This window comes from Nycticebus coucang, chromosome 1, assembly GCF_027406575.1.
Source record: "Nycticebus coucang isolate mNycCou1 chromosome 1, mNycCou1.pri, whole genome shotgun sequence".
NCBI lineage: Eukaryota > Metazoa > Chordata > Mammalia > Primates > Lorisidae > Nycticebus > Nycticebus coucang.
Genome location: NC_069780.1, coordinates 92,646,276 through 92,663,505, shown reverse-complemented (window position 1 = coordinate 92,663,505; position 17,230 = coordinate 92,646,276).

Sequence of the window (17,230 nt, the reverse complement as noted above, 5' to 3'; positions counted from 1 at the left end):
CCTCTGCCCCAATCGAAGCATCATCAATACCATATACATGAAGTACCAAGATGATCCCACAAGAAATCAGTGACCCGAGAGAAAAGCAAATAAAATCTCTTTTAGGAACGCGGTAGAAAGAGTCACAATTTCCACTGCTTTACACCATAACATGATTATGAAGGAAAAGTATAACTTCCTGAAGAGCAAAAATAAATCATTTTGACTAATTTTGATGGGCTGGAAAAGATAAACCCTGTAGATAACAAAGAAACTAAAATTATAGCTCCAAGGAAGTAGAAGAGGAACATCAAATTTTGTTGTGTGTGATTAAATCTCAGAGGAGCATGACGGGAAGACCTGAAGTGAGAAGAAAAGAAATGGTAGGTGAAGTTTGTAAATGTTCAGAGTCCCCGTGGCAAAGTGATGCAGTTTTGTGTTTGTTTCCTGACTAAGTCACTGTTTCAGGAAGCAGATCCTGATGAAGATATAAAGCAAGTTCTGGCTGAGCTACAACACAATTGCAAAGAACTTTCTTAAGGATGAAGCACATGTAATTCTTTTTCTTCTCACATTTTAAAAGTGGACATTTGATGATTATCAGAGGTGGATTTTAATTTCTACAGCTTTTTAGCGTAGAAAGTATCTTCCTAGAGAATCCTAGGTAATAATTTTTTTCAGTTTATTAAGTGGTTATAGCTCTCCTGTTCAACTTCTGGAAAGAGAAATATTCTAGTTTAAATTAATGCAGCAGGCAATTAGCAAGAAAAGGCTTCCTTATAGATCACTTGCTTTTTAAAATTTTTTAATAATGTCATCCAGGGAACAGATTTAACAGTATTATTTAAGAAGTTTCATAATGTGTCTCTGTTTCCAAAAAATACTAGGATTGATTTTGAGCTTAAACCTCAACCTGGAAGTCCTTTCAGAAACAAAACAAGCAAGACAAATCCGGCTTAATATTGCAAACAGAGGCAAATCACTAATAAAGCAAAAAGAGAGAAAGGGAACCACAGAACTCATTCCTGGGTTTTTGCCAGTCTGACAGTTCAATTGATGCTACTGAATAAAGGCTGAAGTTCTTTGGGGGAAATAGTTCATGAAGATTTCATCCTTTGTACCGTTAGCACCAGCCAACTATCAACAGTCTGATGAGGCCAATTGCCATTGGAAAATAAAAGTACAAGACACTTAAAAAAGAATTATCAGAATCAAAGAGGAGAAGCTCAGATCAGCCTAGAAGCCAGGGATGAGACACTAGTCAACATGTTCCATTGGTTATTAAGCACCTAGGAATTAAACGTTGTGGGATTGAAGGAGAGCCAGAGATGAACTGAACCATAGACTATGACCTCAAAGAAATCACAGTCTCAGGAGCTAGAATTTTACACATTGTTTCTGCATATGCACTCTTGAGTTTAATGTATATGTGATTTATATTATATATAGTATATTATACTATATATTATTGCCATCTTATAGAATAATTTATCCTGTATTAATCCTTTCACTGTATTTATTAATAAACTTTCCTGAGATCGTGTTATTGAGGAATAGTGGTAGAAGCATACTTACCTGATTATTCTGTCTCCAAAGCAGACTCGTGGTCAGGCCCCCTGTCTCCCTTGTTACACCCTTTGAGGAATACCACCTTAACAAGACTCATCTGAAGCTGGGAGTGCTATACATTTTGAACAGAGGCATATTATTCTTTCATAATAGGGGAAATCATTATGAATGGTTATTAAAGAAAAATATGTTAAATGCAATGGGTAAAATAGTTATCCACCTCCCTTTAAGAGACTTCAGGAATCCAAATCTTTTTATGCAGAGAATTCTGTTTTTTCATAAAGTGTATCTTTACCATCTGACATACTTCTTTGGCAAGGACTGACTGCTCAGAGACACTCTCAGTCATGTGCCGTGTGTTTGTCTTGCTTTCCTCTGCAGTTTGGTTCAGAAGTCTGTATTTAGAAAAATGAATAAAGAGTAAAGTTATAATCTTAATCTGTTCCTACCTTCACTGAAAAGCTAACATCTCTTTGGCATGATTTCACTGTTCTAATTTCCATTTTTTTTTTCTTTTGAGACAGAGTCTCACAGTGTCACCCTCGGCAGAGTGCCGTGGTCTCACAGCTCAACCAACCTCAAACTCTTGGGCTCAGCGATTCTCTTGCCTTAGCCTCTCAAATAGCTGGGACTATAGGAGCCTGCTACAATGCCCGGCTATTTTTTTGTTGCAGTTGTCATTATCATGTAGCAGGTTCGGACTGGGTTCGAACCCACCAGCCTCAGTGCATGTGGCCAGTGCCCTACCCACTAAGCCACAAGCATCACACTATTTTCATCTTTTTGAAGATGTCTGTTCTAACCATATCACCAAATACTTCAAAAGAATTATTTCAAACTCAGTTATATATTTTGCTAATTTTGGGTATTTCTGGAGTTGGCTCTATTTTGAAATATGATATGACCTTTCAGTCAAAAGGTCTTGATTTGCTTCTTCTAAAGCTATTTCATATCTTAAACCAAGCAGCTGTGGTCAGGCTTTTAAATCTTCCACCTAACTTGGAGAGGAGGAAGAGAGAGTTTATTTTTTAGGGATACACATATGCGTATATATTAACACATACATACATATGTGTGTGTGTCCCCCTGAATATATATATATTCTGAGCTTAGAAGTGTTCAATTAGTTTTCCTTCCAATTCATACACAGGGAGTAACATGTGAGAGAAGCACCTTGCTTTTCAAAATGATTAATTGCTGAGCAACAAAGGATTCCCCAAGTCCTCAGAAATAATCTCTTTGTAGCTTAGAATTAATGCATCTTTTTTCTTTGACAAAGTCACTACCAGTAAAGGGAAAAAAGAGCTTAAGTAGTGAACACACCTCCGTTTATTATAAACCTAAGCTAAGCTTTTTATAGGTGCTTTTCCTTTTCTTTGTCTTGAGCTAAGAAACCTCTAACCAGGAGAAATCTCCTTTTAGTTCTGATATGATTGAGGCACAAGTGTCAGCCTTTTGAAACATTCCAGCCCAATTTCCTTCCTTTCTTTTAAATACTAAGCATAAGGTCATAAATTAGAAAATGCATAGATTTTCAGTTATTATCCATTTATTAAAGTCTGACAGGATAACTCCATCTAGTTAAATCTAGTTACAGAGCACTAAGATTTATTAAAGGGAACTGTAATGGATCTCTTTAAAAGAAGAGCCTGGCACATCTACTATATTCAGAGTTTATGGTGATTTAATAGAAATATACAGGTCATTTCTTTTCCTTCTGGCTTACTTTATGACATTTTTGAAATAATAAGCTATAAAATGTAATTTTTCTCTCAGAGATTGTTTTGTGAGTTTGATATTTCTCACTATCTAAAATGCATTACTGTAAAAATTTTGCAGGGACGCATATCTTTGTTAGAGCAGAACACTTTGGTAACAAAGAAACAAATTTCAACTAAGTCCATTTGCAGTGGAGTTAGGGGCCTTCCTCATTCACTTTCTGATCTAAATTGTATCATAAGAGAATGTAATCTTTATTCTTTGAGTTTTACATAACAAACTATTAGAAGAAAGTAATTATAATGGTAGATTTAATTTTTTAAAAATTTTTTATTGTTTAATTAAATTAATTAATTTTTTTGAGACAGAATCTCACTCTGTTGCCCCAGGCTAGAGTGCCATGGCATCATAGCTCACATTAACCTCCAAGTCCTGGGCTCGGGCGATCCTCTTGCCTCAGCTTCCCAAGTAACTGGGACTACAGGCATATGCCACTACATCTGACTAATTTTTTTATTTTCAGTGGAAATGAGGTCAGGCTCTTGCTCAGGCTGGTTTCAAACTCCTGGGCTCAGGCAATCCACTCACCACGGGCTCCCAGAGTGTGAGGATTATAGGCATGAACCACTGTGCCTATAGTTTTTATAGTCTTAAAAACTATAATAACCCTAAACAGACGAGATAAGTGACTTAAGTAATGAGTAGAGATCACTGCTCAGCTGTTTTTTGCTTTTAAAAAAAGTTTTTACTAAGAATAATAAAAAAGTTCGTGACATTGCAAAAGTTCTTCAGTCACAGTGGCCATTTCCAAAAGAACGCCCAGATCAGTCAGTAAGATAACTCCATGGAACATGGTCCAAGTACATAAAAAATGTGAAAACATATTTACAGCTTTCTGAGGTCAAAGGTATGTATGGTGTTCTTTCTCTAGGCTCTTTCTGTCCTTGTACAACCACAGGGATTAAATGTTTTAATAGAGACAGGTCTGTGAGTGGGAGACCCACTGTTTTCTGTAGGGCCTGCTCCTCCATGTTGGCATATAGTAGCCACGCATCCAAATTCCTCAAGTTAATAACAGAATGATTGAATGAGTTGCTGTGAAATTTCTTTCTTAATTTTTGTCTCTTTATCTTTCTAATCAATACATAAAATAAATTATTGCTAATAGAGAGAAAATTATATCAATTTTATAAGTTGGAAATAAAATAATTCCTCAGTTTCTCTATGTGAGGATTTTGGACACATATTTGAGGTTTCTATTTTCTTTCTTTTTTTCAATTAAATCATAGCCGTGTATATTAATGCGATCATGGGGCACCATACACTGGTTTTATATACCATTTGACATATTTTGATCACATTGGCTAACATAGCCTTCCTGGCATTTTCTTAATTATTGTGTTAAGACATTTATATTCTACATTTACTAAGTTTCACATGTACCCTTGTAAGATGCACTGTAAGTGTAATCCTACCAATCACCCTCCCTCCACCCAACCTTCCCCCTCCCTCTCCCCTTCCCTGTATTCTTAGGTTATAACTGGGTTATAGCTTTCATATGAAAGCCATGAATTAGTTTCATAGTAGGGCTGAATACATTGGATACTTTTTCTTCCATTTTTGAGATACTTTACTAAGAAGAATATGTTCCAGCTCCATCCATGTAAACATGAAAGAGGTAAAGTCTCCATCTTTCTTTAAGACTGCATAATATTCCATGGTGTACATATACCACAATTTATTAATCCATTTGTGGATCGATGGGCACTTGGGCTTTTTCCATGACTTAGCAATTATGAATTGGGCTGCAATAAACATTCTGTTACAAATATCTTTGTTATAACGTGATTTTTGGTCTTCTGGGTATATACCTAGTAGAGGAATTGTAGGATCGAATGGCAGGTCTATTTTTAGATCTCTAAGTGTTCTCCAAACATCTTTCCAAAAGGAAAATATTAATTTGCATTCCCACCAGCAGTGTAGAAGTATTCCCTTTTCTCCACATCCATGCCAACATCTCTGATCTTGGTATTTTGTGATATAGGCTAATCTTACTAGAGCATGATATCTCCAATTAGTTTTGATTTGCATTTCTCTGATGATTAAGGATGATGAGCATTTTTTCATATGTCTGTATTCCATGCATCTGTCTTATTCAGAGAAGTTTCTCTTCAAGTCCCTTACCCAGCCTGTGATGGGATCACTTGTTCTTTTCTTGCTAATACATTTGAGTTCTCTGTGGATTCTGGTTATTAAACCTTTGTCGTAGACATAACCTGCAAATATCTTCTCCCATTCTGAGGGCTGTCTGCTTGCTTTACTTACTGTATTCTTGTCTGTGCAGGAGCTTTTTAGTTTGATCAGGTCCTAGTAGTGTATTTTTGAAGCTGCTTCAATTCCCCGGGGGGGGGTCCTTCTAATGAAATATTTGCCCAGACTAATTCCTTCAATAGTTTTCCCTGCACTTTCTTCTAGTGTTTTTATAGTTTCATGTGTTAAGTTTAAATCTTTAATCCAGTGAGAGTCTATCTTAGTTATTGGTGAAAGGTGTGGGTCCAGTTTCACTCTTCTACAGGTTGCCAGACAGTTCACCCAGCACCATTCGTTAAATAGGGAATCTTTCCCCCACTGAATGTTTTTAATTGGCTTGTCAAAGATCAAATAACTTGGTTCTCTATTCTGTTCCAGACATCTACTTTTCTGTTTTCGTGCCAGTACAATGCTGTTTTGATCACTATTGATTTATAATATAGTATGAGGTCTGGTAGCGTGATTACTCCTGCTTTGTTTTTATTTCTGAGTAATGTCATGGCTATTTGAGTTTTTTCTGATTCCATATAAAACGAAGTATTTTTTCAAGATCTTTAAAGTATGACAGTGGAGCTTTAATAGGGATTGCATTAAAATTGTATATTGCTTTGGGTAGCATGGACATTTTAACAATGTTGATTCTTCTCAGCCATGAGCATGGTATGTTTTTCTATTTGTTAATATTTTCAGCTATTTCTTTTCTTAGAGTTTCATAGTTCTCTTTATAGAGAACTTTCATGTCCTTTCTTAGATAAACTCTCAAATATTTCATCTTCTTTGGCACTACTGTGAACAGAATAGAATCCTTAATTGTTTTTTCAGCTTGACTATTGTTGGTATATATAAAGGCTACGGATTTATGAATGTTGATTTTGTAACCTGAGACGCTGCTGTATGTCCTGATCACTTCTAAGAGTTTTGTAGTAGAATCCCTGGTGTTTTTCAGGTATGCAATCATATCATCTGTGAAGAGCAAAACTTTGATCTCTTCCTACCCCATATGGATACCCTTGATTGCCTTTTCTTCCCTAATTGCGGTGTCTAAAACTTCCATTATAATGTTAAAGAGCAGTGGAGATAATGAACAGCCTTGTCTGTTTCCTGATCTGAGTGGAAATGATTTCAATTTAACTCCATTCAATATGATATTGGCTGTGGGTTTGCTGTAGGTGGAATCTATCAGTTTAACAAATGTTCCTTCTATACCAATTTTCTTAAGTGTTCTGATCATGAAGGGATGCTGGATATTATCAAAAGCTTTTTCTGCCTCAATTGAGAGAATCGTATGATCTTTGTTTTTTAATTTGTTTATGTGCTGAATTATACTTATAGATTTACGTATATTGAACCACCCTTGAGACACTGGGACAAAACTGACTTGGTCATGATGTATAGTTTGTTTGATGTGTTGCTGGATTCTGTTTGTTAGGATCTTGTTGAATATTTTTGCCTCGATATTCATTAGTGATATTGGTCTATAATTTTCTTTTCTTGTTGGGTCTTTTCCTGGTTTGGGGATCAGGGTGATGTTTGCTTCATAGAACGTATTGGGTAGTCTTCCTTCTTTTTCTACATTTTGGAACAGTTTGAGTAATATAAGTACTAATTCCTCTTTAAAGGTTTGGTAGAATTCTGATGTGAAGCCATCTGGTCCTGGGCTTTTCTTTTTAGGGAGATTTCATATGGTTGACACTATTTCAGAACTTGATATGGGCCTGTTCAACATTTCCACTTGATTCTGGCAAAGTCTTGGAATGTGACATTGCTTCCAAGCATTGGTCAATTTCCTTCAGATTTTATATTTCTGAGAATAAAGTTTCTTGTAATATTCATTAAGGATTTTTCGAATTTCTGAGGAGTCTGTTGTTATTTTGGCTTTGTCATTTCTGGTTGATGAAATTAGAGATTTTACTCTTTTTTTCCTAGTTAGGTTAGCCAAAGGTTTATCTATTTTATTGACCTTTTAAAAAAAACTAACTTTTTTGATTTATTTATCTGTTGTATAATTCTTTTTTTTTTTTTTCAATTTCATTTCATTCTGCTCAAAGTTTGGTTATTTCTTTTCTTCTACTGGCTTTGGAGTTGGAATGTTCTACCTTTTCCAGTTGCTTGAGATGTCCCACTAAGTTGTTAACTTCCTCTTTTTCCATTCTCTTGTGGAAGGCTTGCAGTGCTATAAATTTACCCCTTAGGACTGCCTTTGTGGTATCCCAGAGGTTCTAATAATTTGTGTCTTCATTGTCATTTTGTTCAAAAAATCTTTCAATTTCCTTCTTAATCAATGACCCAGCTATAATTCAGCACAAGGTTATTTAACTTCCATGATTTTGTATGAGTATGCAGATTCCTGTTGTTACTGAGTTCAACTTTTATTCCATGGTGGTCTGAGAAGATGCAAGGAATAATTTCTCCTTTAAATTTACTGAGTTTAGACTTGTGACCTAAGATGCGATTGATTTAGGAGTATGTTCCATTGGCTGATGAGAAGTATGTGTATTCAGTTTTGTTGGGATGAAATGTTCTATAAATGTCTGCTAAATGTTGGATGGTTAGGTTTAAATCTAAAATTTTTTTGCTTACCTTCTTATTGGAGGATCTATCAAACACTACCAAAGGAGTGTTAAAATCTCCAACTATTATGGAGCTAGAGGAAATCAAGTTGCTCATGTCTGTTAGAGTTTCTCTTATAAATTGAGGTGCATTCTGGTTGGGTGCATAAATATTAATAATTGAAATCTCCTCATATTGAGTATTACCCTTAACATATATGAAGTGAGCATCTTAGTCTTCCTTACTTTTGTTGGTTTAAAGCCTACTGAAACTGCAAATAGTGTTGCAACAGCTGCTTTTTTCTGATTTTTATTTGCCTGAAATATGGATGACCATCTTTTCACCCTGAGTCTATATTTATTTTTTAAGGTAAGATGAGATTCTTGTATGCAGGTAATATGTGGCCTGAGTTTTTGCATCCAGTCAGCCAACCTGTGCCTCTTTAGAAGACAGTTTAAAAGATTCACATTAATGGAGAATATTGATAAGTCTGGTAAAAATCCAGTTCTTTGAAAGTTCAGTGGACATTTTTAATCCTTTTGCTACTGTGGAAGTTGGAGTTTGATCAAAAGTTTCTGAGTGAGTTTACTTTTGTTGTAGAGGATTGGGCTGGTCATTATGGAGGATAGGTCTGAGAATATCCTGAAGATCTGGTTTGGTTATGGCAAATTTCTTCAATATATGAATGTCATTAAAGTATTTAATTTTTCCATCATAAATGAAACTCAGTCTAGCTGGATACAGGATCCGGTGTTGAAAGTTATTTTGTTTTCAAAAATAAACTAATGGGACTTCATTAAACTGAAAAGCTTCTGTACAGCTAAGGAGACAATAACCAAAGCAAAGAGACAACCTAGGCAATGGGAAAGGATATTTGCATATTTTCAATCAGACAAAAGCTTGATAACTAGGATAGAGAACTCAAATTAATCCACATGAAAAAAGCCAACAATCCCATATATCAATGGGCAAGAGACATGATAGAACTTTCTCTAAAGACGACAGACGAATGGCTAACAAACACATGAAAAAATGTTCATCATCTCTATATATTAGAGAAATGCAAATCAAAACAACCCTGAGATATCATCTAACCCCAGTGAGAATGGCCCACATCACAAAATTTCAAAACTGCAGATGCTGGGGTGGATGTGGAGAGAAGGGAACACTTTTACACTGCTGGTGGGACTGCAAACTAGTACAACCTTTCTGGAAGGAAGTATGGAGAAACCTCAAAGCACTCAAGCTAGACCTCCCATTTGATCCTGCGATCACATTACTGGGCATCTACCCAGAAGGAAAAAAACCCTTTTATCATAAGGACACTTGTACTAGACTGTTTATTGCAGCTCCATTTACAATCGCCAAAATGTGGAAACAGCCTAAATGCCCACCAACCCAGGAATGGATTAACAAGCTGTGGTATAGGGGTGGCACCTGTGGCTCAGTCGGTAAGGCACCGGCCCCATATACCGAGGGTGGCGGGTTCAAACCCGGCCCCGGCTGAACTGCAACCACAAAATAACCAGGCGTTTGGCGGGTGCCTGTAGTCCCAGCTACTCGGGAGGCTGAGGCAGGAGAATCGCTTAAGCCCCGGAGCTGGAGGTTGCTGTGAGCTGTGTGATGCCACAGCACTCTACCGAGGGCGATAAAGTGAGACTCTGTCTCTACAAAAAAAAAACAAAACAAAAAAACAAAAAAACCAAGCTGTGGTATATGTATACCATAGAATACTATTAGGCTATTAAAAAAAAAATGGAGACTTTACATCCTTTGTATTAACCTGGATGGAAGTGGAAGACATTATTCTTAGTAAAGCATCACATGAATGGAGAAGCATGAATCCTATGTACTCAATTTTGATTTGAGGACAATTAATGACAATTAAGGTCATGAGGGGGAAAGAAAAGCAGAGAGAGGGAAGGAGGGACAGGGGTGGGGCCTTGGTGTGTGCCACACCTTCTGGGGGCAAGACATGATTGCAAGAGGGACTTTACCTAACAAATGCAATCAGTGTAACCTGGCTTATTGTACCCTCAATGAATCCCCAACAATAAAAAAAAAGAATGGGTCAAATACCATTAAAAAAGAAAGAGGGCTATGAGATCAAGTGATAGATTTGACTGGTATTGATAATCAATTGAATGTAGGGAACTAAAGAAAAGAGAAGCTGAGTATGATGTGCAGGTTTGAACACAGGTCACTGGGCAGAAGGCATCAACTTTCCCTTTCACCAGAAAGTGAAACCAGGAACATGTACAGTTTCACAGGGACAGACAGCTAATTGTGTGGTGGATGTGGTGACTTAAGGACATACAAATGGACCCAACAGTTGAACATACAGAGAAAGCTGCATGTTTTGCAGAATGTAATTCTGTACTTCTAGACAGTGACTCTTTGAGAAACCTGTCTCTTACTCACATTTACATTGTACCTACCTCAGAGTAGGTGCTGTAAAGCCTGTAGTATTAATTTTATGGTTATTTCTATTAACTTGATGCCAAAGGAAGTATAGTAACTTACAAGTGATCATGCATTGATTTTTTGTGATGTATTTGGCAGGTTTCTTTCCATGTAGGTCTTTCATTAGAGTGTCTCCAATCTCAGAGAATTATCTTTTCAGATTGTTGAGTTTAAACAGGGAACTGGACCTGCACAGCTCACCAACATGCTCTTCCTGTGATTGACCTTCCTGCTGAGCACACACATCTGTGTTGCTTCTCCTAGCCACATAGGGGACAGAGTGGGGTGGACTGTTGCACATGTAACAAAAGACAAGGCTGTCTTGGGCTGAGGATTCCAACTTATTGCTTCTGCATCTACGCACAGGTCTGAAACTTCTAACAGTGATCACATTGAGTTTCTTATCTCCACCTTCCTGACTCTGGCATGAATTCCAACAGGGATCTTTGTGGGCCTTGTTTTCTTTTTTCTTTCCTTTAGAGATAGGAGATAAAGTGTTGCCTGTATATAGGTAGGCCAGGTAGGCTAGGTAGGCTAGGCAGGCTATAGTGCAGTGGTGAAATCAGAGCTCATTATAACCTTGAACTCCTGGGTTTAAGTAGTCTTCCTCCCTCACCCTCCTAAGTAGTTGAGACCACAGAACATGCCACCATGCCCAGCTAATTTTTTTAATTATTACTTTTTTGTATGTGTGGATACAAGACCAGGTTGTTCTTAAACTCCTGGCCTAAAGTGATCCTCCTGCCTCAACCTCCCAAATTTCTGAGATTACAGGTATAAGTCATGGCACCTGGTCCTTATTTTCTCTAATTAAAACAAATTTTTCCTTATGCAAGTATTTTTAGGGTTTCATTTCAAACAAAAAAAGTTCAAATTAATTTTTTATTTTTGCCATTGGTGGAAAAATATTACATGCATTTTTTGTTTCATATACATCTATAGTTAAACAGAGCAGTCTTAATTTTAGATAATTTGAAGCATACTTTTAGATATTTTAGATATTAGATAGAATATTAGATAATTTATCAAATTTAGATTATTTTACATATTAGATCAGAATATTAGATAATTTTAGATATTTTAAAGCATAATTTGAATCACTAAATTAATATATATTTATTGTTAAAAAATTACAATCATGAACAAATCAAACTTTTTCTTTAAAAGAAATCATCTATAGGGTGGTGCCTGTGGCTCAGTTGGTAAGGCGCCAGCCCCATATACCGAGGGTGGTGGGTTCAAACCCGGCTCCAGCCAAACTGCAACCAAAAAATAGCCGGGCGTTGTGGCGGGTGCCTGTAGTCCCAGCTACTCGGGAGGCTGAGGCAAGAGAATGGCTTAAGCCCAGGAGTTGGAGGTTGCTGTGAGCTGTGTGAGGCCACGGCACTCTACTGAGGGCCATAAAGTGAGACTCTGTCTCCACAAAAAAAAAAAAAAAAAAGAAATCATCTATAATCTCTAAAACGAGACAAATAGCCCACTACTTTTTGTTGACTATACATCCAATCCTTTTGCTTTGCATATGTTTATATTGTTTGTTTCTTTATATACAAAAAGTGTCATAAGTCTATTTTATAAAAAGTTCTGATGAAATATGGTTCCATATCATAAGATGTATTCTAACATCATGTTACTTCCCTATATAAATAAAACATAGTTTACTTAATCAGTTTCTTAATTTTAGATATTTAGATTATTCCCAATTTTACACCATATTATGAACAGTTTTGAAGAACATTCTTATAGCTTAGACTTTGTAAATATTTAATACATTCTAAAAATTGAGAATATTTAAGGTATTGAGATTTTTTTGCCAGATTTTCTACTAACTTTTGTGAATGAATAAGTTCATTGTTATTATTTAAAATATTTGATAATACAATAGCTGTGCTGGCATTTCCATTGACTCTTCCAGATGCACACCCTTTCCTACTCTGCCCGTGCCCCAGGGGACTGTCTCTCAGCATCACAGGGACCAGCTCCCTCTTCTGGTTGTTTTTGGCCAGAGAAAGGAAACAGCGGGATATTGGAAAGCTGGTGGAAATGGGGTGTGCTTGTCCCACTGGTTTGCTCTAGGTCAGTGTGGGTGGCAGTAGCTACATTTACCTCCTGTTGGCTGTCCCATTCCTCTAGCCACAGCTCTCTTAACAGCCTGAGAAATACTGCCTTCCCTTGCCACATCAGGATGGTGATGGTTTTCACAATCATTTTTTGCAGAATATTTGACCATTGTTCATTAAGTTACATCCAACTTTAAAGCAGTCTCCTCCTTAAATTCTTTTTCAAATATCCTATAGATGGCATCATCTATTTCCTGCCAGGACCTGGTAGTTACCAGACTATTAGGTAAAGCACAGATTGGTAAACATGGAACTAACCCAGGGTGGTCTACATAAATATAGCAAAGTAAACTCTTTCCACCCACCCTGCATACTGTGATATGCTTGTCTCCTTATGCTCGCTTCTTTCCATTAACAAGTTGGTTAGGATCACAGAAAATGCAAAGTTATCTTTTAAATGTTTAAAGCAGGTATCCTCAAACTTTTTAAACAGAGGGCCAGATAGTTGGAGGGCTGGACTATAGTTAAAAAAAAAAAAAAAAAAACTATGAACAAATTCCTATGCACACTGCACATATCTTATTTTGAAGTAAAACAACAAAACGGGAACAAATACAATATTTAAAATGAAGAACAAGTAAAGTTAAATCAACAAACTTACCAGTATTTCAATGGAAACTATGGGCCTGCTTTTGGCTAATGAGATGGTCAATATCCGGTTCCATATTTGTCACTGCTAGTCGTAACAAGTGATGCAAGTGTGCATCAGTTAGTCTAGATCTGGTTGGAGATTTCAGATGTTTCATTCTGGAAAAAGTCTGTTCACAGACATAAGTGTTGCCAAAGATGTTTGCCATTTTGAGTGCATGGTTCCTGAGATTAGGGTATGTCTCAGAGGGGAGAGATGCATAGAAATTAAGAAGGCTGCTTGACTTGAATGTATCTCTCAGAGAGTCACAATTCTGCAGTTCAGCCATTTCCATTTGGTAAATCGTATCCACACTTTCATGTCAATAGAAAATGGGTTATGGAAAAGCTATATGTCCTGTTCATGGAGATGAAGCTCTTTAAATCTAAATTGGAACTTCTTTCGCAACTTTTCCAGTGAATCCACACATGTTTTATTTGGGAATGCAACCAATGGATTTTCCACTAACAGATTTTGAGTTGTGGGGAGATGGCAGAAATTTTCCTCCTTCACTTGTTTGAGGAGGAGGCCTAATTTTACTTGAGATGCTTTCATATGTGATTGCATATGACAGATGAGCTTCCCCCTTCCTTGAAGTTTCACATTGAAACTGTTGAGTAGCTCTGTTACATCTGTCAGAAAGGCAAGGTGCCATTTCCACTCTGCATCACTGAGCTCTGGTACTTCTTTGTTTTTTGAAAGCAGAAAAACTATAATCTGTGGAAGTAAGTCATAGAAATGTTTCAAAACTCTCCCTCAATTCAGCCAATGGACTTTTGTGTGGTACGGAACATCTTCACAGGCAACATTTAGCTCAGACAGAAATTCCTGAAATTGTGGTTTAGTGCATTAATGAAGTTAACACAAGATAACACAGTTTTCATAACAGAGTCCCACCTCAGTGATTTACTACACAGTGCTTGTTGGTGGATGAGGCAGTATATGGCTATTGGATGAGAATGGTTATGTTTGTCAATCTCTTGGTTAATGCGAGCAATTACTCCTTTCTTAGACCCCACCATGTTAGTTGTTCCTTTGATAGTTTGCAGTGCATCAAGCTCTTCTGTGACTTCAAAATAGTCATTCATCCCACAAATAAAAATTAGAAGTTGTGCAGAATCTTGAGCATCATTACTTTCATCGAGTGCCAAGGAAAAATAGGAAAGTTTTTTTGCAGAGTTTTGCAAATGCTGATGCAAATTGTCTCCCATTTCTTCAATCCTTCACGTAATTGAGGGTCCTGAAAGACTCACTGTACTAAATAAGTCGGCCTTCTCTGGACACATCTCTTTGGCAACAGAAAGAAGGCATTCTTTAACAAATTCTCCCTCCACGAATGGTCTGCCAGTGCACACTATTATCTTGGCAACTTGAAAACTTGCTTGCAGTGATGAAGTATTTAACTGTTTCTGCTTCACAAAAGTATTTTGCTGAGTTGTCAATGTAAATTTCAGTTTTAATATTTTATCTTTTCTCACTTCTCCGACCAAACAATCATATTTATCTTCATGTTGAGTTTGATAGTGTCGACGCAAATTGTATTCTTTGAACACAGACACTATTCTGGCATATCAAACACACAACTCTTTCCTTGTACTGCATGAAAAAGTAATCATAAGTCCACTGTTCTTTGAATATCCTACACTCCGAGTCAATTTTTCTCTTTCTTGATATCATCATTTCCTAGGGATTCCAAATTGCTATTAGTAAAATACCAATATATATATACAGTGCTCCAAAAGCAATATACCAGCAATAACTTTGCCCACACAGAGACATATAGACTGCGCTGCCCATCAATGCAGTCTGATCAGTGCCCATCAATGCAGCCTTGCCAGTCCACATCATTTCAGCCTCGCCAGTGCCCATATGGTGGAACTCCGCTTTTACCTCAGGCTCACACTGGTGCAGTGCGGGAACAGGCATGATTACAGAGCCGGTTCCTCCACCACCTTTCCAGTTCACACTACCCTGTGCAAACCGCACTGTGATCTGTGAACTCGCATAGGAATCTGATCTCATGGATGAGAAGACTCATGTAATTAGATTCCACCCCAGGAAAAAAGAAGGCATATATCCCTTTTTTCTTCCAAATCTAATGTGAATTCAGCCATGCAAGCATATAGCCAAACTCGCACTGCTCAGAGATCCCAACAGCATTAAACAGAGTTTTACACAGCACACAACATACAACATCACACACAACTGAATAGCAATCAGACTATAAATGCACTTACTGTCAATTAAATTGGGTTTCCTACTTCTCGGCTGTCTGTAGAGCCGGATTAAGTTCCCATGGGGCCCTAGGCAGATTACCAGTTTGGGGCCCCCATGTGATAACACTGAGCACTGACCATTTGCATTAACACTGACCGCTGACCTGCAATAACACTGACTACTGACAATTTGCATTAATAATGAGCACTAACAATTTACATTAACACTGAACACTTACAATTATCATTATCACTGAGCACTGACTATTTTGTGAGCTCTGACCATGTGCATTACCTCTGAGCACTGAGCGTTGACTATTTGTTATCACTGTGATGTAACTCCCCTAGAAACCACCCCCAACCAACTAACCAACTTAAAAAAAGGCTCTTCTAACTTCAAAAAAAAAAAAAAGGCACCTCCTATCTGCAAAAAAAAAAAAAGATCTCCTAACTTCAGAAAAAAAGGCTCTCCCTGAACGGCAAAAAAAAAAAAGGCCCTATTAACTGCAAAATAAAAAAAAAAAAATAGACCTCCTAACTTAAAAAAAATAATAATAATAAATCCTAACTTGTTGTTACCTCAGTCCTTAGGCAGCAGCAGGCTCTGCACAGGCAACCTGGTGACTCCTCTGATTACACCAGAGACTGAAAGGAGGAGTCAAGAGACAGAGAGAAGGAGGGGTGGGGAGAGACAGAGAGAAGGAGTGGAGTCGGAGAGTTGGCACACATTCCACACATGCACACTGCAGCCTGGGATAAGTCGGCTGCTAAACAGGACAGGCAGGGCGGCAAAAACACCCGGCGGGCTGGTTAAATGTCCTCTGTGGGCCGCATGTGGTCCACGGGCCGTAGCAGACCTATCATTTTCAAAGGTCAAGGCAGATGTCTCTTAACCTAAGTAGTTCAAGACCAGCCTGAAGAGGAGTGAGATCCTGTCTCTACCAAACATAGAAAAATTAGTGGAGTTTTGGGGCAGGCACCTGTGGTCCCAGCTACTCAGGAAGCTGAGACTGGAGGATCATTTGAACTCAGGAGTCTGAGCTTGCTGTGAGCTAGGCTGAGGCCACAGTACTCTAGCCTGGGTAACAGGGAGAGACTCAGTCTCCAATTAAGTCAATAAATAAATGCTTAACAAATAATATATTACTTTTCTTATAAGAAAATAAAAATTAAGAGACAGCTTCCAGCCTATTGAAACATTGAGAATTCTCAATTATGAATTGTTGCCATTTTGTAAAATCAGAATAAATAGCTTATTTTAAACAAACATTTGAAAATGTTTATTTACAAATTATAAAAATGTAAAGTAGAGTGATAGCTAGAATTCATCTGCAATTATCAATGATAGTCTTCTCTAGCTCACTGGGTACAAAGTTTGCATATTCAGTGTTGCTCCAGATTTTGTGGTATCTTTTTATCTGTGGCCCTGTCACATATTTTTCTGCTACTATTTTGCAAAGATGAAGCACACAGCCAGGGTCAGTGAGCTGTTGCCTTTCTCAAATATAAGTTTCTTTGGTAATCTCCACTCACTGCTTCTTTGTCTAGGAGCCATGTGAAAGCATGTACAAAAACAGGGGGAAAAATATATTACAGAGAAAACACCGTATATGTATATACAGTGTATATGTCTCACCACAGAATATTTAAGTACATAGGACCAATAATTGTCTTAA